Genomic DNA, 21,762 nt, shown 5'->3' on the forward strand with positions numbered 1-21,762 from the left:
AACACAACTTATTTTTATCAATCAGCCAATCCTTATACGGCACGTGTATTACAAATAAGAAAAAAATAATTTTAATAGTTATTAATTAAAATATATTAAAACTTTTAAGTTCAACTTATGTTTTAATAAAGTAACAAATTTATTAGACAATTTTTTTATAATAAGATTAGTCTGCTACCCTAGCACGCTTTTCGTCTGCCGCCTTTGGCATGTGTTTTTAGGTCTTTTTTGGAGTTCTCTGTGTTCTTTGTTATTTTTTCACGGTCGCTGGATAGAGTTGTCCTTGCCTCTGGTCTTTGACTAATTTACAGTCATGGAAACTGAATTAGCGTAACTGACACTTAATGAAGAAGAAGATGAGATTTTGCAAATACAAACAGATCCAGGGATGGAAAGAGGAATGGAGGAATTTCAATTAGTGAGGTGTTTTTTAACAACCAGCATTATCCATTTCCCAGCCATGAGAAGTACTATGGCAAATCTGTGGCACCCTGTTTATGGGGTTCAAATTCGAGATCTGGGGACAAAGTGGTATCTTTTTCAGTTTTTTCATAGTATGGATATGGAGAGGGTCTTAAAAGGTTCATCATGGACTTTCAATAACCACTTATTATTGCTCTATAATTTGAAAAGGGGGGAAGATCCACTAGAAGTTCCTTTAATTTTCTCTCCTTTTTGGGTACAAGTCCACGATGTTCCAATTGGAATGTTTTCTGAAAATCTAGCAATACAAATGGGTAATTTTATAAGGGTCTTTTTAGACTATGATGGCTCAAATCTGGGAAAAGAAAATTGAAATTTCATGAGATTAAGGGTGCAGATAGATGTTAGACGCCCTTTGAAGAGGAAAAAACAGATTTTGTTTTATGGCAGGTGTTCGTATGTTAAATTTAAGTATGAACGTCTATCATTTTTTTGTTTTTATTATGGATTGTTGGGGCACAACGACTCTTTTTGTGAAGCAAGAATGATGCTCGGAGTTGAAACTGTTGAGATGGGCTGGGATTTGTCTTTGCGAGCGGAATCCTGAAGAGTTTTATCGTGTAACGCCCCGATTTTTGAGCCTGGAAGTACTGGGCCTTGTGTCTGGGTTCGGGTAAGAGACGGCCCGAATAAATGGGTTGATTTAATTTTTTATTATTATGTATGTTTAGTGTAGCAATTAAATAAATTACGAAAGGTTATGGTGTGGGAAAAAGATTCAGGGCTCGGCCCATAGCTTTAGCAAAATTCTTAAATTTTGCCTCTTTAAGGGAATCTGGGCAATAGGCCTTATTAATAATTTGGGCAAAGTTTTAAAGCTTGGGTTCAAGGCACGGTGTGCATAAATGGTTGTTTTTTTTACAACCAAGGATTACCGCACGAAGGCCTTATAAATATCTCGGGAGGAAAGGTGACACAAAAGAGGCATGTGGTCAAGTGGCAAGGAGGCGTTAAGAGTGTGCATGTCGTTAGAGGTTCGAGTCTGGTAAGTAACGACATTTTGTTTTATTTTTAAACGAACCGGGACTGCTGCAGATAAGTCCTAAAATTATTTGTGAGTAGATTATATCATGAGAAAGGCTTTAGTGCAGTGGCAACAGCGTGCTAGGCCTGCCGGAAGGTTATGAGTTCGATTCCAGGGGAAGGCGAATTTTGTTTTATTTTTTTTTAAACGGGCCAGAACTGAAGCGGGTTAAAGGTTAAAATTAATTGTGACCATATATCAGTAAAGAAAGAAGCGTGGTGCAGTGGCCAGAAACTCGGGCGTAGGCGCAAGGGCGCAGGGTGGACGGAGGTTTAGGTTTCGAGCCTCATCTTGCGCACGTAAGATTGGGGTTTTTTATTACTGCACGCGTGGGAAAAGAGTTGGGGTCTGATCAGGACTCTTGGCAGCATGCTGAAGCGGTGGAAGCGGTGGGCTGATCGGTTAGGAGTTTGAATGAAATTAAAACATTGAAGTTGGTCAAAAATCAAGGAGCAATTCCAGGGAATTGGAATCTAGGAAGAATTCCTATGCCCGATATACACTCATTCGACCATAGCTAATAAGTGCCATATATCTTTGGCCTTAGGATTTATTTTTTTTTCTTTTTCTTTTTGGATAGGGGGTGCTGTTTCTGACAATTCTTTTCTCTTCTTCTTTTCTCCTCTCTTTATCTATTTTCTCTTCTTTTTATTTTTCTCTATAGTTGAATCTTGCTACAATTCTACTCAACTCCACTTCCTTACCATTTGTTTCTAAGCCTTATAGCCGATTGCCATAAAAGCCCAAATCCCGAAAGCCTATTTTTCTGTGCCGATTTCTCCTAGCCAAACCCTCTGATTCTTCTCCATCTTTTTGGCCAATTCTCTTATCCTCTGAACCCCAAGGTTCTGTCGACAAAACCACTGTACAACCCTCATATTTCATCTTTCTCTTTACTATTTCAAAAAGCTGAAAAACCCCATAGTCTTAGGGGCATAGCCGAATATTTAGACCTTTAAAGATTTGATTTCTGCTAACATTTGAGGGGTTAGATCTGCATCAGAATTGAATAGGAATTAAAGTGGAATCGTTGATTGAAGGAACCGGTGGCAAGTTTTCAAATCTATTCTTTATTTCGAGTTTAAAAAAGCCGAAACCCCTAAAGGCTTAGGGAGGCTGTCGATTGGGCCCTATAGCTCTTAAGGTTGTGACAATTGTTTTATTGTTGGAGGCTTGGACAAGTGGAACGACTGGATTTAAACCTAGTCGCTAGATTCGGAAAAAGGTAAGATCTCTAGTGCCTAAAGTGTTAATGGCCGACTTTTGGGTAAGGAGTTTTGTATACAAGTTGTTATGGATTCATAGTTAACGTATTGGTAATTGACTATAGGAAACTAGTGTGTGTGGAACTCGTCAGCATTTCTTCGCAAACAGGTGTGTAATTGACATCCTCTCATAGACTAGATCGGTAAAAGCCGAAAAGCCGAAATGCTGAAAAACTGGTATTTTGTGAACTTGCGAGTGTGCGAATGCTCGTAAGGTAGATCGATTAACGTATTTAGTAAACTACAGTGATAGTGATGAGACTGCAGAGTGCACGATTTTCGTGCACTTCGGTATATTTAGGCTTAATGGGCCAAAAACGGGGTAGTGGGCCAACGAGCCAATTCAGTAAAAATGCTTGGTAAGTTTTCTATTAATGTGTTAATGGTTATAATATGTGTGTAAACTCTAGAATAGTAAATTTTACTAAAATACCCCTAAGTATGAAAATTACCATTTTACCCTTAGGTGCAAAATGACCATTATACCATTGAGGTTAATTTTGACTGAAATGCATGATATTCTGATTCTGTTTGTTGTATGCCATGACATGTATATCTGTTGCATGGGATCTGGGTTATGTTATGGAGGAAGAACCCGTTCTGATGGCTGTGCCACATATTCTGATATAAGCAACCGATGTTAACACTGTAAGTGTAGGGATGGCGTGGGTAATTTATTCCCCACAGGAAGTGTAGGGATGGACGGAGGCAAGTGCAGGGTTGGATGGGGTTATCATGCATTAATCATATTAGACTGTTTTGTTATGAGCCAACTATATTGAAATGGGCCCAACTGTGTTAATATGGGCAAGGCCCAATATATCTCGACTTGTAATAGAGCTACAGCACAGATTGATACTGATATGGGCTAGGCCCAGTATACTCTGATATTGTAAGGGGCTATGGCCCAAATTAATATTGATATGGGCTAAGGCCCAATTAACTCTGATTCTTGAATAGGGCTTAGGCCCAGTAAAGCTTAAACTGATTTGGGCTCTGATTGGGATACTTTACACACTGAGTTTTTCAAACTCACCCCTAAATTTTATCCACGTAGGTAATCCACAACCATAGTAGGCTTGGAGCTGTGAGGGACTCGGAGTGGCCACTCGTTCTGCAAATTTGGTTTTCTACTAGTGAATTGGACATCTTTTCATTTACTTTTATGATTTGAGTTTTAAGTTGTAATAAGGCCGCTTTAATTATTTTAAATGGTTTTAATATGTTTTGCTAGAATAGGTATGATATTATCTTAATCGCTGAAACTGATTAGTTTTAGGGCGCAATTTCAAAAACAGTAATTGATTTTAAAATATCACGACAACAAAGAAAAACTTTCGCAACGAAAATGTTTTTCAAAATTAATCATTTTTCCTTAAACTGGACTTCATTGAATTGGTTTCCTAAGAACATACACTAAGATAAGGTGTGGCAATGGTGGTGTGCATGTCTAGGATTGGATTCGAAGGGAGCTTGGTACTTAAGCAGTCCGATGGGCTCACCTCCTCTTTTCCGGTTTCCTACCTGGTGCTCAGCTTTCATTTACTTTAACCTATAACGAAAATACTCTCTAAACGCTAAGAAAGATTTTAGATAAAATATGAGTTTTTCAGTAACGCTTCAACGTGACACGCTGTATTCGGCCGTAATGTCTAAGCCAAGTTTGAGGTATTACATATTGATAAATAGTATTTGGATGATAGAAGAAGGGGGAGGTAAACGGAAAAGAAGTGGGTATGATAATCGTGTTCTAGGGAATAAACCATGGGGGAATAACATAAAAAGAAGTGGAAAAAGCTTTGATCCAATTCTAGGCTTGAACCTATAAGGGAGAGCGTCATCATTCATTCAAAGGAAGGATGGTGTTTGGAGGGATAAGGTGCAAACAGCTATGGAACATGATTCAAAAGATGATATCTTAGTAGGAGAGGAGGGGAAAAATGACACGAGGGGGGGAGATGAAAAAAACAATAGGAAATGAAGAGAATGGTAATGAATTGGTTAGAAGCAGGAGATTGGTGGACTCTAATTCTTTATTTCAGTGGCTGCCAAGAGGCATGCCAACTGAGTGCAATGAAAATTGTAAGTTGAAATGTTCGTGGGTTGGGGAGTCCACGGACGATTCGAAGACTTCGGCATATGCTAAAGACATATAGTCCCCAAATAATCTTCTTGATGGAGACAAAACTTCATAGAAGACAGATGGAGCGAGTTCGGAGGAGCTATGGTTTTATAAACGGTATTGAGGTTGATTCTGAAGGTATAAGAGGAGGATTGTGTCTAGCATGGAAAGTAGATGTTAATATCGCACTCTAGAGCTATTCAAAAAGGCATATTGATGTGGTAATTGAGGATTCTGAGGCAGGATTCAATTGGAGATATATGGGCTTCTATGGTTCCCTTTATTCACAAGATAGAAACAATTCGTGGGCTGTTTTGAAAGGTTTAATATCTGATAGAAATCTCCCTTAGTGTGTTTGTGGAGATTTTAATAAAATTTTGTATGGTTTTGAAAAAAAAACGGAAGCTTGCCAAGAGAGGAAAGGAGGATAGAGCTTTTTCGAAGAACTTTGGAAGAGTGTCAATTGAATGATGTGGGATTTTCTGGTAATTGGTTCACTTGGGAGAGAGGCAACTTACCGGATACGAATATACAAAGAGCGATTAGACAGGGGTGTCGCAAATTCAGATTGGATTGCTAAGTTCCTAGGGGTGAAAGTTCAACATCTAGGTCATTCCTTTTTAGATCATTGTCCTCTTCTAATCAATACCAAAATGATTGAAGAACGGTTGTAGAATAAAGCTTTCAAATTTGAAGCTTGGTGGTTATTGAAGGACTCTTTCTTGGATCAAATAAAAATTTTGTAAGAGAATCTAGCTGGGGGGTTGCCGCAAAAGCTGGAAAATTAAAAAAAAAAGGATTGAAACAATGGGTTGGGCAAATCAAAATTAATAGAAAGAAAAGGCAAAAGTTTTTAACGGAGAAATTATCTGTGCTGGCTGAAGCTGAAAGAGATGATAGAAACTTAGTTGAGCTGATTGATACAAAAATTGATCTGAACTTTGAGATTGAAAAAGATAAGTGCTATTGGGAACAGAGGGCTAGGCTGAATTGGTTGAAATATGGAGATAAAAACACAAATTTTTTTCACAGCCAAGCTACACAATGACAGAGGGCGAACTTCATTCATAAGTTACAGACTGAAGATGGAAGGGAAGTGGAGGCTTTACATGAGATTGAAGGGGTTGCGGGCTCCTATTTTTAAAAATTGTTCTCGGGAGGAAGTAAGGGGAATTATGTCCATTTGTTAATAGAGATTGATCGATGCATTAATGAGGAAGATAATCATAGACTTATAGCGCCTTATACCAAGGAGGAAATTTGAGAGGCTATTTTTAAAATGGGACCTACAAAGGCACTAGGGGAAGATGGATTTCTAGCGTTATTTTATCAAAAATGTTGGCATACTGTCGGTGAAGACGTCACATTTTTTGCTTAAGACTGTTGAATGGAGATATGGAGGTCAACCCCATTTTTGCTTAAGACTTTTGAATGGAGATATGGAGGTCAATCCCATTAACTCTACAAATATAGTGCTTATTCCAAAAACTGTTAGTCCTTTAAATATGACACAATTTAGGCCGATTAGCTTATGCAATATGCTTTATAAAATACTGGCAAAGGCAATGGCAAATAGATTTCGATGAGTAATTGAAAAATGCATTGATAGTTGTAATGGCCAATTTTTTGGCCCAAGCAAAAATAAAATCCACATAACCAAAATTCAAGTCCATTTACAATGTTAAACAGCCCAAAAATCAAAACAGGTCCAATTTCCACATTGAAAGGCCCAAACCCAAAACTAAATAACCCAAATAATACAAAAACCCTAAACCCACCTAGCCCAACACACAAAACATTTCAGCAACCCTAGGTCCCCCTTTCTGTTTGTTTTGCACCGCAACCATGAAGCAGCCCCATACCTCCACTACAGCGGCCCCATACCCCCACTACAGCAGTCCCATACCTCCACAGCCCTCGTACGCCACGCCCACACCCCGTACGCATGCCAACAGACTCTGTACCTACAAGAAGGAAACAAAACAACGGCAGCAACAGAGGAGTAGCCAATAGAAGAAACAAAATTTTTGTACTTTTCTTTGGAACATTCGGCTATAAAGCCATGTAATAGCCGTTGTAAGTTTTTTACGGGCAATAAGAAAAAACAAACACAATACCTGCATACTGAATAGCAAAAAGAAATCAAAAAAGTCATTCAAAGGTGATTTCACATTTTTTCTTTATTTTCGATCTACTTGTGATTTTTTTAGCATGGAAAACGAAAGGCGTGTTTGAAACAACACCAATGAAAGCCCACATGTCTCGAAAATATGGAGATTCAGGCTAGGGTTGTTTTTATTATTATTTTCATCAGATTTTGCTTTGTTTTTTGGTAGAATAGCACAACATTTTAAGATTTTTTCTTTTAAAAAAAAAAGAAAAAAGGGAGAAGGAGTGTGTTTACCCGATCTCCGTGGGCGTGTCCTCCGTTGACAAGGTCCGGTCGCCATTGACGCACAGTCAGCCATCAAATAAATGATGGTTTAGGCGGCTGCATGTTGAATCAAACCCTAGGGGAAGGGGTTATAGCTTCTATTTAAAAAAAAGAGAATGAAAGGTTGCTGGGTTTTGAAAAGGAAATAAATGGGAATTAAAGCTTAGCAACAGATTTGGAAATGATGGAGTTTAAAAGAGGGGACCCACGCGTGTTGACCCAATCCAAAAGATTGGATCCGCATTCTTTTGTTTCAAATGGGCTAATGGCGCATTTGGTCCTTCTCTTTCGCGTCAATTTTCAATTGACTTCTATTTGTACTTTGTTTATTTTTTAAATGTTCCCTAATATTTGTAAGTTCTTACACTTTAGCCCATGTCTCAACGCAGTGTTTCGAGATTAGGGATAATTTCAGTCTTGGTCCCTATAAATTCACGCGTGTTATACGTGGGTCCTTATTTTATTATTAGTAATTTATTTTATTTGTAAATTATCCTTTTTTTATTTTACTTTGATTTTAATTAGGTAATTTATTTAGATTCATTTTATAGTTTTTTTATTCGGGCTTATTTACTTGCATATTTTGAGTTTAGTAATTATTTTTTAAATTTTTTTTTATTTTTATCATATCATTGATGTCTTTTGTAATGCTTGTATTAATTATTTGTATCATTTGCTTACTCGTTTATTTTAATTTAGGTAATTGTATTTTCATATTTTTAGATACTATTTTATGTAAACGTTTTTATACATATATCATATTACGCACGCATTCTTAATATTATTATTACGCGTATACATTCATTATTTTCATTTCGTGTTCAATTCCATTATACCTTCATCTTTTCTAATATTATTGTCACCTCGATTATCTGTTTCAATATATTCCTAGCTCTTTCATTTATTGATTTTTATTTCATATTATTTTACTTTGCATTATGTCGAAAATATTCTTATTCATGATTTAAATCAATAATCAAGGTAATATACCGATTTAACATTAAGTCATCGAGTTCATCACTATGTTGGGTGAACGTCAATTGACTCATGTTAAAGCGATATACCCTTAAAAAAACGAAATAAACCAAAATTTCTCGTTCTTTTAATCGGATTATGACTAAATTTTAACATTGAACTCGTATTTTTAAAAGTCAAGACAACACTTGTTTAGGAGATACCAATTTTGGGCGTCGCGAGGGTGCTAATACCTTCCTCGCGCGTAACCGACTCCCGAACCCTAATTTTTCTCTGACTTTTAACGTAGACCTTAACTCAGCCTTTTCCTCATTTTTTTAAAGAAAAATCTAATAGGTGTCCGATCACACCTAGAAAAAGGATCGGTGGCGACTCCCGGTTTATTTTAAAACCAAATTTCAATTTCCAATTTCCTAATAAATCGCCACAATTTAGGGACCCGAATCCACAAAATTTTTACGTTGCTACAGCTGGGGACAGCCTTGTTGAGAGTCGTGTCTGGAATTAAACACATTTTGTCAAAATTTTCAAATTTCCTTGTTCAAAGTAAATATTTGGTCATGATCCGAAAATCTCGTTTTCAAAATTCATGCATTTGTATCGTGCTGTAAATATTTCTTCTAACTTGCTTATTTGGTTGTTTTTCAGTGTTTCAATTTTTATGGTTTTAATTTTGGTTTAGTTTCTTTAAGTAAAACGTAAAGGTTTATGAGTTGTTCCCCACACACCGTGTACTTGCATTTTCGCATAACATGAGCTCTCTACCCGGGCTCCGTCGGTTTAAGTGAAAGTAAACGCTACGCCTTCGTGAGTTAACTCGTCCCTCCGCACAAGCTAGTGAATACTTTCGGGTTACATATGACTTATGCTTTCGTGAGTTAACTTGTCCCTCCGCATAGGCATAAGTAAATGTAACCTCTCGAATTGAACTCGTGAGCCTGTGATAGGCTATGACCGAGGCTCCGTGTTAATCTTAGCAGATGATAGTACGGGCAATTCGAGTACCTATCTAGAACCAAAACCGCATATAATGAACCATACGAGCCACCTAACTAGAGCCATGCCGAACCTCTGTCCGCTTATAGTCACCAAAATAAGTACACGGGGAAAATACCTTTTGCCTTTCATTTACACTGTTTATGCAAAATAATTGGATAGGGTAGTTTAATTTGTTTTTCAAATTATATTTGTTGTGTTTACTAACCAAGTTTGTTTGTTTTTATTTTTATTTTCATCATGCATCATAGGCATCATATTAGGAAGGTGTTGATTAAAAGTTGGTTGCCAAAAAACGGGTTTCTGATGGAGGAGTCAATTACACAAATAACCGAGAAGAATGCCATGGTTCGGGACTGGTCTCTAAAAATTCAGAGAGAAAAGGGGGATGGTCTAGTGGAAGGGTGTGTCGCTAATTTGCCCGAACATATAACTGTAAATGTTCGCCAAAATAAATTTGAGGATTTGGTTCGAATTTGGAATCAGTGGGATTCAGACACTAGAGACATTTTCACTGAGAGGTGTGGAGATATAGCTCACCTGATCACCATCCGTGTAGACGAACAGTTGATTCAAGTCATGGTTCGGTTCGGGGACCCAGCTTATCAGTGTTTCACCTTCAATCAAGAAGACATGACTCCAACCATAGAAGAGCATGCTGCTTTACTCCGCATCGACAATGTACAATTCGGCAAAATATAGGTGAAGGAGCCTAAGCCGATGACCTTCAAGAAAAAGTTAGTGAGACTGACAGACATGACTGATGCATGGGCCGAAAAACAGATAAAGAAGAAGAATGAAACCATTTGCATTCCATGGTCCTCCCTACGAGATTTGGCTCTGAACCATCCCGACATGCTGAAAAGGCTAAATCTATTCGCTTTGGCCATTTATGGTTTGGTCATTTTCCCAAAAGTTCTCGGACATGTCGAAGTTCCAGTAGTTGATTTCTTCGAAAGGTTAAAACAAGGAATCAACCCTATCCCGACCATCCTAGCCGAGACCTTCAGGTCCCTGAGTAGTTGTCGAAGAAAAGGGGAGGGACGATTTATCGGATGTGCGCAGTTGTTCAATGTTTGGATTTTGAATCACTTCTGGAAGGTAGAGCGCACTCCGTTCCATATGTTTTCTAAAACATTCTCCCCGCTAGAAGCTTACCTCAATAAAGAATGGCCGAAGGAAGTCACCGAGCAACATTGGGTATCAGTTTTTCAGAATCTTCGCGCCGAGAATATAACATGGAGAGCACCCTGGATCCGTCCTTCAGTTCTGCTATACAAATGTGGAAGCCAAGATTGGGTACCTTTACTCGGGTTATGGGGAGGAGTTGGATATGCTCCGCTATTAGTCCAAAGGCAATTTTCTTCGCGACAATTCCTCCCCGCAACTGGAGGATTAGCACAGTTCGAGTTCGCTTTTGCGGGTGAAGGATATATGAAGAGAGTCCGAGACACTGCAAAGTATTGGAAGGAAATTCATTTCATGGAATTAGCTTTGTATGTTGATACCCTTACCCAAGATTACGACATATGGAGGAAGCAACGGGTAAATAGTCAGCAAATCTCATCAACAAACTACACCATCCAGAATCCTTTCTCGGAGGAAACGCCGTCTGAGCTAGAAATAGCAAGACAAGAATTCGAACGAGAAAATGCCAAGATGTCTCGGGACCTTAGTGCCCTTCAAGAAGAAAACTATCAACTGAAGATTGAAGTTCAGGTTGAAAGGTCCAAGACTGAAAAAGTACAAAGAGAAGCCGAGATTGTGAGAAACGACTTAAGGGACCTTCATTTGGAAAACAAGAAATTAAGAAACACTATAAAGAATAGCGGGTTGGGCAAGTCGACAGCAGAATGGAAGGAAGAAATTAGCAATATCAAGGGAGGAATGGAGTTTTGGAAGGGAAAAGCAAAGAAAGAGGAGGAAAAGGCTGCGCGCGCTGTGATAGAGTTAAGAAGGAAGAACGCCGAGTATGAAATAGTGACTGTAAAATTGGCGAATAGTCAGTCTGAACATCAAGAATTAAAAAGGAAAACACGAGATCTAGAAAATATGCTGCAATCTCGTCAACAACAATTAGATAACCTCTTGAAGGCTCTAGAAGAAAAGAATAAGCAGTACGATAGGGACATTCACGAATATGAAGAAACTCTCAAAGAAAAAGAAATGCAACTTGACTTCTTGATCAATGAAATTCGTAAAGCGGCTATGCAAGTTGTTCAATTATCAGATGAAGCCGAAGTTCTCAGTTGCCAATTCCCTCCGAGCCAAAGATCGAGCATATCAGAGTTTTTAGAGCAAGTGAAGAAACAAGGCAATGTGGCTAGGAAATTTGTGTAACTGTTGGAAAAATGAGAACTTTGTGTAATAGACTATGTTGATAAATGAAATGCCTAAATATGGGGCTATCTTGAAATCAACACCAATTTCTTGCATTTCATTCATAACTGACATTCATTTGACATTCATGCATTCATTCATGCATCAATTCATTCATTGCATATCCCATACTCGTTCGCTGAGGTTAAAACGTACAATTCGCAGTTGCAAGACTTCAAGACTGGAACCACGTCATCCGTATAAAACGCGCCGACAAGCTAGAGTAATGGAGAATGAATTCAATGAGAGAATTGAAAGGATGGAAAGGGCTCAAAAGGAATTACAAGAGCAACTGGCCAAATCGCAACAAGAGACGAGAGACCTAATGGTGAGATCTCGAGAGGAATCACTCGAGCAAAGAGATCAGATGGCTAAAATGATGGAGATGATGACAACTTTGGTCAAAGGAAAAGGACTCATGCAGAACTCCGATGTTATGGAACCTCGGTCAAGAATTCACCATGATCAGGATCCACTCTATCCCCCGGGATTCACTCCACCGCCCGCATATACAATACAAAGAGGGTATACTCAAGAGGAACCCACTGGCTTGGAACATCGACCTATGCCACCTGCTCCACCCACTAATTTGGGGCAAGGAATGTTAGCGTCGAACCCAGGGGCTAGTCCTGCTAATCCACTAGTTCCAGATCTGGATGACCCAGTAGAGGTAGCCAAGTTGAAATTGGATAACCATGACGCAAAATATAGGAGTCTAGAGGAAAGACTCAAAGAAATAGAAGGCACTGAAGTCTTCTCCGCACTAGGTGCCAAGGAACTCAGTTTGGTACCTGATCTAATTTTGCCCCCGAAGTTCAAAGTGCCTGATTTTGAGAAGTATGATGGGACAAGGTGCCCAAAAGCACATCTCATTATGTTCTGTCGAAAAATGACCGGTTATGTGAACGAGGATAAACTACTCATACATTGCTTTCAAGATAGTCTAACAGGGTCAGCTCTTCGGTGGTACAATCAACTTAGTAGAGAAAAGATTCGATCCTGGAAGGACTTGGCGTCAGTATTTTCGAACAGTACAAGCATGTATCGGATATGGTGCCAGACCGTATGACCTTGCAAATGATGGAGAAAAAGCCATCAGAGACTTTTAGACAGTATGCGCAGAGATGGAGAGACGTCTCAGCTCAAGTGGAACCCCCATTAACAAAAACGGAGATAACCATTCTCTTTATCAATACTTTAAAGGCGCCGTTTTATGACAAATTAGTGGGAAGTGCCACGAAAGAGTTTGCGGATATTGTAATATCTGGTGAAGTCATAGAGAATGCCGTCAAGAGCGGTAGAATGGAAGGATCAGAAGGCTCAAGAAAAGTAGCACCCTTAAGGAAGAAAGAGCCAGAAGCCCACATGGTGGGAGCTGGGAGTCGTTACATTCTCTATTCGTATCCTAACCAACCCCGACCTCGAAATTATCCACCCTCGAATTTCTATTATCCCCCTCAAACCCCTTACTACCAAGCACCACATCCGTCCTGCCCCGTATACGCCACGAACAACCAAAGACCCGTCACCACTTTCCCACAAAACACGGTACCCGCCCAAAGCCAACCCAGAAACGAACCAAGACCATCAAGGCATAATCCCGAGAGACCGCAATTTACCCCCTCCCTGTGTCGTATGGGGAATTGTACCCAAAACTTTTAGAAAAAAGCTAATTTCTCCCCATTACATGGCACCCCTTAAACCTCCATACCCAAAGTGGTACGATCCAAACGCTAGTTGTGCATACCACGCAGGGAACCAAGGCACTCTACTGAGAACTGTCTCGCTTTCAAAAGGAGAGTTCAAGGACTCATTGACGCGGGTATCCTACGATTCGATAGTGTAGTAACGCCACGGGGAACCCGTTCCCTAACCATACCGAAGGGAATGTGAGCACAGTGGGGAAAGAGGATGAATGGAAGGTCAGAAGATGTGTATCAGAAATAAGGATGCCTCTGCAGAAAATCTGGGAGGTATTGGTTAAGAAAGGATTGCTCTGTCACTCTGATAGAATTTTTGGAGAAGAAGGTCAAAGTTTTTGCAATTTTCATGGGATTGTTGGACATGACATTCAGTCATGTGAGGACTTTAAAAGGTTACTTCAAGACCGGATGGATAATAAGGAGATCAAGGTCCTTAACAAGAGTGAAGATGCCAACGAAAGAGAAGTATGCGTCTCTGATAGCCAATCATCAGGGCCCCCTTATAGTGCTGACGACCGTTGGTAATTTATTACGACGCGATGAGAGAGCCATTGAAACCACAGATGGTAATTGAAGTACCATCTCCTTTCCCGTATAAGGACAACAAAACAGTACCGTGGAGATATGATGTTAATATCGTTACACCGGAAGTTGAAAAGTCAAAGCCATAACTGAAGATGTTGGGGAGGTAGGTCATTTTACTCGAATGGACGATGCTATTCTAAAGAAGTTGAACCGGTAAAGAAAAGTAGCGACTCGAAGCAAAAAGGGAAAGCAGTGATGCACGAGGTCGAAGTCGAGCAAGAAATTCCACCCGTGCAAGAAACTAAAAAGCCTGTGAATGAGGAAGAAGCTCAAGAATTCTTGAAATTTATTAAGCACAGCGAATATAGTGTGGTGGAACAATTGAGCAAGCAGCCAGCACGAATCTCAGTTCTATCTCTACTGTTAAATTCAGAGCCACACCGGAACGCTTTATTGAAGGTGTTAAATCAAGCTTACGTGGCCAACAACATATCTGTCGAAAAGCTTGATAGGTGGGTAAACAATCTGAATGCGGACAACTTCATCTCTTTTAGTGATGATGAGATACCGCTAAATGGTAGAGGTTCGGTGAAAGCGCTGCATATCACGACCCGCTGCAAGGCTACATAATACCGAACGTACTCATCGATAATGGGTCAGCGTTAAATGTTATGCCATTGGCTACACTTTCCAGAATACCGATGGATTTGTCCTACTTAAAGCCCTGTCATTCCATGGTAAGGGCATTCGACGGGACGAAGCGCGAAGTCATGGGAAAGATCGAAATCCCTTTGGAAGTGGGCCCCTACATCTATGAGGTCGAATTCCAAGTCATGGACATTACACCCTCTTATAACTGCCTTTTGGGAAGACCTTGGATTCATTCTGCTGGAGCAGTCCCATCATCCCTCCATCAAAAGGTAAATTCATCATGGATGGCTGTTTGGTCACAGTCGAGGGCGAAGAAGACATCGTCGCATCTATCTCTGCTGATGCGCCATACCTGGAAGTAAGCAAGGACGCAGTGAATGTTCCTTTCGATCCTTGAATTCATCAATGCCACTTTCGTCACTGAGGGAAATAGAATTCCGATGCCAAAACTGTCGAGAAATACCAGAATGGGTGTCAAGTTGACCGTAGGAAGGGAGCTCGTGCGAGAAGAGGTTTAGGGAGACATCTCAAGGAATAGGAGGGCTTTAAAGCCAGTGCACCACAAGGCCCGATACGGTTTGGGGTTCCAGCCTGACATGCGCCAAAGAAGAAGACAGTGGAAGAAGGATCAAGAGAGAAGAATTGCAAGAACTTTGGGCGAGAACCAGAATGGGAACCAATAGAGTACCCTCCTTTGTCAAAACATTTACATCTGCGGGAATGATGTACCCTGGACAAGATGATCCACGAAACATGCTGGGATTAATTGAAAGGGATTTTCAGAATGTCAGTATAAATGTCATTGACAAAGAAGCTGGTGCAAGTAAAGATGTCTCGAGGATACGCCCTTGCCCTCCTGGTTTCATGTTGAACAATTGGATTGCTGAGGAGCTTCTTGTAGTTTATAAGCCTTCAGAGTAATGCTAAACATCAACCTTCTATTGTGTCCTTAGATATAATGGAATTCTTTTGTAGGAGCTTGCATTCGCTCTTTATCATTTAAGTGAATATCAATGAAGATGCATTTTGTCACGATTTTTCGCATTATCACTAATTTCATAATCATTTTCTCATTTCATAGCCTATCCTTACATTTGCCTCATTGCCATGACATAACATTTTGTTTGTTGTTTCCAATACTTGGATGTCCCCCGATAGCTTCCTTTTCCATTCAACTTTCAGGTGCTCAGATATTGACGACATGAATAAGCCCGTTACGAATCTTGAAATTGATTTTGAGAAGGCTGTTTGCTTAGGAGAATTTGAAGCCGAAGAAAATGCTGAAGATTATGTCTCGTCTCCTGAATTGTTAAGAATGGTGGAACAAGAGGATAAACAGGTTCTGCCTCATGAAGAATCTGTGGAAACAATAAATTTGGGCACTGAAGAGAGGAAACAAGAAGTGAAGATTGGGACTTCTATTTCAGAAAGTACCAGGCATAGTTTGATCACTTTACTCCGCGAATACAAAGATGTTTTCGCGTGGTCATACCAGGACATGCCAGGGCTAGATGAAGATTTAGTGGTCCATAAGCTCCCATTAAAGCCAGAATGCAAGCCCATCCAGCAAAAATTAAGACGGATGAGGCCCGAAATGCTGTTGAAAATAAAAGAGGAAGTCAAGAAGCAATTTGACGCTGGCTTCCTACAAGCCTCCAAATATCCAGAATGGGTGGCTAACATAGTCCCGGTACCAAAGAAAGATGGAAAAGTACGAATGTGCGTGGATTACCGTGACCTGAATCGAGCAAGCCCAAAAGATAATTTTCCCTTGCCACATATTGACACGTTGGTGGACAACACAGCAAAACATTCATTGTTTTCTTTCATGGATGGATTCTCGGGGTATAATCAGATCAAGATGGCCCTGAGGATATGGAGAAAACTACCTTCATAACAATGTGGGGAACGTTCTGCTACAAGGTGATGCCATTCGGGTTAAAGAATGCTGGGGCAACATATCAGAGGGCTATGGTGACATTATTCCATGACATGATGCATAAGGAAATAGAGGTCTACGTCGATGATATGATTGCTAAATCTCGAGGAGAAGAAGAGCATGTAATGAACCTCAAGAAGTTGTTCGAAAGGCTGAGAAAGTTTCAGCTAAAGCTTAATCAGCCAATGTACATTCGGGGCTACCTCGGGAAATTGCTAGGCTTCATTGTCAGTGAAAGAGGTATCGAAGTTGATCCAGATAAAATAAAAGCCATCCAAGAATTACCTCCCCGCGCACACAAAAGGAAGTCAGGGGATTTTTAGGGAGGTTGAATTACATTGCTCGATTCATTGCTCAACTTACCAACCAATGCGACCCAATTTTTCGACTCCTTCGAAAACATAACCCGGGAGAATGAACGAGGAGTGCCAAGTGCCTTCGATAAGATAAAACGGTATTTGTCTAATCCTCCTGTGCTAGTACCACCGACCCCTGGAAAACCCTTAATTTTGTACCTGACCGTGTTTGAAAACTCAATGGGTTGCGTACTGGGGCAACATGATGAGTCAGGGAGAAAAGAAAAGGCGATCTACTACCTCAGCAAAAAGTTCACTGAATATGAGGCAAAATATTCGTCCATTGAGAAATATTGTTGCGCTCTGGTTTGGGTAGCTCGGAGACTCAGACAATATATGTTGTATCACACGACATGGCTAATTTCAAAGCTGGACCCAATAAAATACATGATGGAATCGCCGGCACTATCAGGAAGAATGGCACGATGGCAGATCCTCCTTTCGGAATATGACATTGCCTATGTAAGTCAGAAGTCAATAAAAGGGAGCGCAATAGCTGACTTCTTAGCAACTCGAACGACAGAGGAATATGAGCCTTTAAGATTCGATTTCCCAGACGAAGACTTAATGTGCATCACAAAAATAGAATCCGAGTCATCAAAAGAGAAGTCATGGAAGATGTGCTTTGATGGTGCGTCAAATGCTTTAGGGCATGGAATTGGAGCAATCCTGGTATCACCAGACGGGAATCATTATCCGTTCACTGCAAGACTGAACTTCTTCTGTACCAATAATATCGCAGAATATGAGGCCTGTATCATGGGGCTTCGTGCAGCTATCGAACGAAACATCGAGATCTTGGAGGTGTACGGGGACTCAGCCCTAGTGATTTACCAAATCCGTGGAGAATGGGAAGTGAGGGACTCAAAATTGATTAAGTACAGCGATTTAGTGGCTGGATTGATCAAGGAATTCAAAGAAATAACTTTTCATTACTTCCCACGAGAAGAGAACCAACTGGCTGATGCCTAGCCACTTTGGCTTCAATGTTCAAAGCAAGTAGAGAAGCAGAAATAATGCCCCTCAAAATGAGCATATACGAGGTCCCTGCACACTGTTGTAGCATTGAGAAAGAAGTAGACGGACGGCCTTGGTTCCATGATATCTTAGAATATATCAAGAATCAAAGGTATCCCGAACAAGCGAATGAGAACGATAAAAGAACAATTAGAAGAATGGCAGCGGGATTTGTTCTTGATGGGGATATCCTGTATAAAAGAGGAAAGGATCAGATGCTTTTGAGATGTGTGGATGATGTTGAAGCCAGAAAAATACTTGAAGAGGTCCATGAGGGAGTTTGCGGAACGCATGCCAATGGCCAGAAAGATCATGAGACTCGGTTATTATTGGCTGACAATGGAAAGTGACTGCATCAATTTTGCCAGAAAATGCCACAAATGTCAAATCTACGGCGATAAAATTCATGTAGCCCCTTCACCCCTTCATGTCATGACTTCTCCGTGGCCTTTTTCTATGTGGGGCATGGATGTCATAGGGCCAATTTCTCCAAAAGCTTCAAATGGACATCGATTCATTTTTGTGGTTATCGATTACTTCACAAAATGGATTGAAGCCGCTTCGTTTGCCAATGTGACGAAGACTGCAGTGTGCAAGTTTTTGAAAAAGGAAATCATTTGCCGATATGGTTTGCCTGAAAGAATCATCTCAGATAATGCCACGAATCTGAACAATAAGATGATGAAAGAAGTGTGCGAGCAGTTCCAAATAAAGCATCATAATTCCTCGCCCTATCGCCCAAAGATGAACGGGCTGTTGAAGCAGCTAACAAGAACATTAAGAGGATCATTGGGAAAATGACTGAGACATATAAAGATTGGCACGAGAAACTTCCATTTGCTTTGTTTGCATATCGCACATCTGTGCGAACATCTACGGGAGCAACTCCTTTCTCTCTAGTCTATGGAATGGAAGCTGTGCTACCTATCGAGGTTGAGATCCCCTCTCTGCGAGTATTGATGGAATCAAAGTTAGAAGAAGCAGAATGGGTTCGAGCTCGATATGATCAGTTGAACCTCATTGAAGAAAAACGTCTAAGGGCAATTTGTCATGGGCAAATGTACCAAAAGAGAATGATCGCAGCCCATGACAAGAAGGTACGACCAAGAGAGTTCCATGAAGGAGAACTCGTTCTGAGAAAGATTCTCCCAATACAAAAAGACCTGCGAGGAAAATGGGCACCAAATTGGGAAGGACCATACGTTGTAAAAAAGGCATTCTCAGGAGGAGCTTTAATCCTTACCGAGATGGATGGGAAGGAGTTACCGAATCCGGTGAATTCAGATGCGGTGAAGAAATATTATGCTTAAGATGAAAACCCGAAAAGGGCATCTTAAAAAAAAAGGATCAGGGCGAAAACCCGAAAAGGCGTCTTGATTAGTACAAAAAGATTAGGATGAAAACCCGAGAGGGCGTCCTAATGAAACAAACCTGGCGGTCGAACGATAGGTCAAGTAGTGAGACTACAGTATTTGAAGCACTTCTGAAAGCTCGAAATTTTCTACGCAAGAAGCCATGCTCGAAAAGATTATTGATTGAGGAACGTGGAAGAGTTCATGTGTTGAATATCTAGAGCATTTGTATCCGTTGAATACGACTTTTCTTTCTTTTTGACATTTTTACTCTCATTGGTTAACTTTCTTTGTTTGCCACATTTGAAATAAAGGAATATGAGATATCCTTTTTGTCCCTACCTGACCATTTTCATGCATCTCATTATGTGTTTATTTAATGATAAATAGTGAAATGACATACTCTAAACAAAAGAAATGTCAAGCATTACCCGGATAAGAATTTGATAAGTGCAAGATCTTCAAAGCAAGAACAAAGTTTAACCAAGGGCAAAAGGGTGATATCTGAGAAACGTCGATTACTCGTAAAGCTCGAAGACAGGTATGAGGCCTGAAGAGAAGGTCGAGAATCAAAGCAATGAACGCAGATCCTCAACAATCATGGCGAAAATGACATACGACCAATATGCTTAAGGAGCACTGCATAATCATGTAGGCATAAAGGCATTTAAGACAAACATGTGCATATCATGATGACATCATGCAGGCATATACAGGTAATCCAGTAAAGCAAGAAATCTTGAATGAGAGTCGCACTGAATCAAAGGAAAAGATACCCGAGTTCTACCAAAGGACTGGTTTTGGTATTTTGATGTTTAATATTCATGCTTTCCAAGGAAAATCAACTCATATTGCGAGAGATGAGTTGAGCCTCAAGACACGTTGAGGTATTTTTAATTTTTTTTTAAAATCAACTCATATTGCGAGAGTGAGTTGAGCCTCGGGGCACGCCGAGGTATTTTAGTTTATGTTTTAAATTGACTCATATTGCGAGAGGTGAGTTAAGCCTTTTAATTTTTGTTTTTCAAAATCAACTCATATTGCTAGAGGTGAGTTGAGCCTCAGGACACGCTGAGGTAATTTCAATTTCTGTTGTTAAAAAAAATCAACTCATATTGCGAGAAATGAGTTGAGCCTCAGGACACGCTGAGGTAATTTCAATTTCTGTTTTCAAAATTCAACTTATATTGCGAGAAATGAGTTGAGCCTCAAGACACGTTGAGGTATTTCAATTTCTGTTTTCAAAAAAAAATCAACTTATATTGCGAGAGGTGAGTTAGCCTCGGTTCACATGCTGAGGTATTTTCAATTTCTGTTTTTAAAAAAAATCAACTCATATTGCGAGAGGTGAGTTGAGCTTCAGATTAACACTGTGGTATTTTTTTCAATTCATATTGCGAGAGGTGAGTTGAGCCTCAGGACACGATGAGGTAATTCAATTTCTGTTTGTCAAGAATCAACTCATATTCGAGAGGTGGGTTGAACCTTTTAATTTCTACTTTTTCAAAATCAGCTCATATTGCAAGAGGTGAGTTGAGCCTCGGGCACGCTGAGGTATTTCATTTTTGTGTTTTAATTTCAACTCATATTGCGAGAGTAGTTGAGCCTCAGGACACACGCCGAGTATTTCAATTAAGCCTTTTGATTTCTGTTTTCAAAAAAACAATCATATTGCGAGAGGTGAGTTGAGCCTCAGGTCACACCGAGGTATTTTCCATTTCTGTTTTCATTATTATGTTTTGAAGAATCAACTCATATGCGAGAAATGAGTTGAGCCTCAAGACACATTGAGGTAATTTCAATTTCTGTTTCAAATTCAACTCATATTGGAGAAATGAGTGAGCCTCAAGACGTTGAGTATTTTCAATTTCTGCTTTTCAAAATTCAACTCATATTGCGAGAAATGAGTTGAGCCTCAGGACACGCTGAGGTAATTTCATTTCTGTTGTCAAAAAATCAACTCATATTGCGAGAGGTGAGTTGAGCCTCAACACATTGAGGTATTTTCAATTTCTGTTTTCAGAAATCAATCATATGCGAGGTGATTAGCCTCAAGACACGTTGAGTATTTCAATTCCTGTTCATTTATTTTTTCAAAATCAACTCATATTGCGAGGTGAGTTGAGCTCAGGACACGCTGAGGTAATTTCAATTTTGTTTTTCAAAATCAACTCATTGGAGAGGTGAGTGACTCGGGCACCGAGTATTTTCAATTCTTCAAAAATCAACTCATATTGGAAAGTGAGTTGAGCCTGGCCACTGTTGAGTCACTTTCAATTTCTATGTTGTTCTAAATCAACTCATATTGCGAATGAGTTGAGCCTCGGGGCACGCTGAGGTATTTTCAATTACTGTTTGGCAAAACCAACTCATACTGCGAGAGTGAGTGAGCCTCAGGACATGCTGAGTACCATTCTGAATATTTTCTCATTATCTGGTTTTTCCAATTTGTTATTCCAAAAAACTCGAATTCTATATCAATCATATGAGAGTGAGTTGAGCCTCGGTGCTTCGCATCCTGAGTATCCTCATTTGATGGCT

At 39.9% G+C, this 21,762-nt stretch overlaps 1 long non-coding RNA gene across 1 annotated transcript; it reads left to right on the plus strand.

Annotated features, from left to right (window-relative positions):
• The first annotated feature begins 1,741 nt into the window (after positions 1-1,741).
• On the plus strand, positions 1,742-3,974 carry LOC121232206 (uncharacterized). The gene is made up of 3 exons (XR_005930503.1): positions 1,742-2,732; positions 2,838-2,881; positions 3,830-3,974. It is a non-coding gene; the product is annotated as an uncharacterized lncRNA (long non-coding RNA).
• The last annotated feature ends 17,788 nt before the right edge of the window (positions 3,975-21,762 follow it).

This window comes from Gossypium hirsutum, chromosome A07 (genome assembly GCF_007990345.1).
Source record: "Gossypium hirsutum isolate 1008001.06 chromosome A07, Gossypium_hirsutum_v2.1, whole genome shotgun sequence".
In the NCBI taxonomy this organism is placed as follows: Eukaryota; Viridiplantae; Streptophyta; class Magnoliopsida; order Malvales; family Malvaceae; genus Gossypium; species Gossypium hirsutum.